At 45.1% G+C, this 1,182-nt stretch overlaps 1 long non-coding RNA gene across 1 annotated transcript in view; it reads left to right on the top strand.

The window, feature by feature from the left end:
* LOC121812851 overlaps window positions 1–956 on the top strand; it is a 16,576-nt gene extending 15,620 nt beyond the window's left edge. Inside the window, exons 2-3 of the long non-coding RNA XR_006053367.1 lie at window positions 99–153; window positions 411–956. This is a non-coding gene — a long non-coding RNA (uncharacterized LOC121812851). The remainder of the gene's footprint in view (window positions 1–98; window positions 154–410) is intronic.
* Window positions 957–1,182: the final 226 nt, after the last annotated feature.

The following is a 1,182-nucleotide window of genomic DNA, read 5'->3' on the forward strand; positions in this document are numbered from 1 at the left end:
GCTAAGCTAGCCTGATCGCTAGCGGCTTGAGAGCGTACTCGCGGCAGTCTCCCCTTTTTTTCTAACAGCATGCACCTTTTTTTCCTTTGTCAGGAGAGGTGTACTGTCAGTCACGTGACACACACGGATCGAACACGTATTTCTGTGTTGCAGGTATGGAGATGTTTTTATGTTTTGGAGATGCAGTCTTTCATTTATTGTTCTTATAAGTTGTTTTGATGTTTTTTAGTGACATATTGTTTATTTTGTGCTTTTTGTTTTTGAGAGCTTAAGTTAATGTTTTAAAACAATTTGTTGTATTTGGTACATTAATGAAGCTGCAAAGACAGCTCCTTTCAGCATGGCCGGAGGAGAGGTGTACTGTCAGTCACGTGACACACACGGATCGAACACGTATTTCTGTGTTGCAGATGTACAGTAAAGAGCCAAAGATTCAGCACTGTCTCCTGCCTCTTGCTTCAACACCAGAACACAACGCAGAACAGCAGGCGTAACACTTGAACGGGTTACATTGGTGCCGTGACCCTTTGGATTCATCAAGCATCGACGTCATCTCGATCACCGTGGGGAGCTCTTCGCAATTGCCCTCGTTCCAAGTTGGTTGCTTTTCCTAACTTGTGCGGGACTTTTTGAATGAGCTTGGACATTTAATCTGCTCAATTCTCATCCTGAATAACATTAAGTGTTAGTTAAGAATACTGTGTTTGCTTTTGTACAGTTGCACTATTTGGAATTTTGTTTCTTGCGATTGTGCTTTATTCATCATTATGGAGCCAGCATCTGGTTCAGAGGCAACTGGTGTTCCTGATGGGGAGGTTTCCTCTAATGTTGGTTTGGGGCGAGGGTGGTTTCTTGGGGATGGGGTTCAGACACCTAAAGTTGGTGTGTCATTTGCTCCCAAGTTTTGTTCCACTCGTCTCCAGGTTCCCCCCTGTGACATTCAGACCCCGCAGACAGCTGCAGTGCTGAGTTGAGTACACTCATCTCAGATTTGGCCAATCAGATTGGTCAGTCCATTGTAGCCCAGCTGCAAGGTGATAAGGGGACCAGTATGCCTACTGAAAGCTCTAAGGCTGAGCAGGGACCCCCTGAGCTAAATTTGTCTGGGGTGAAACTTGTCTTGCAATCAGACGTCAAGGAGCCACCAGTTTTCAGGGGTGATGGCAGTGATAAATTTTCCAT

Source organism: Haplochromis burtoni, unplaced genomic scaffold (assembly GCF_018398535.1).
Source record: "Haplochromis burtoni strain Fernald_Lab_line unplaced genomic scaffold, NCSU_Asbu1 Contig_888, whole genome shotgun sequence".
NCBI classification, from domain to species: Eukaryota; Metazoa; Chordata; class Actinopteri; order Cichliformes; family Cichlidae; genus Haplochromis; species Haplochromis burtoni.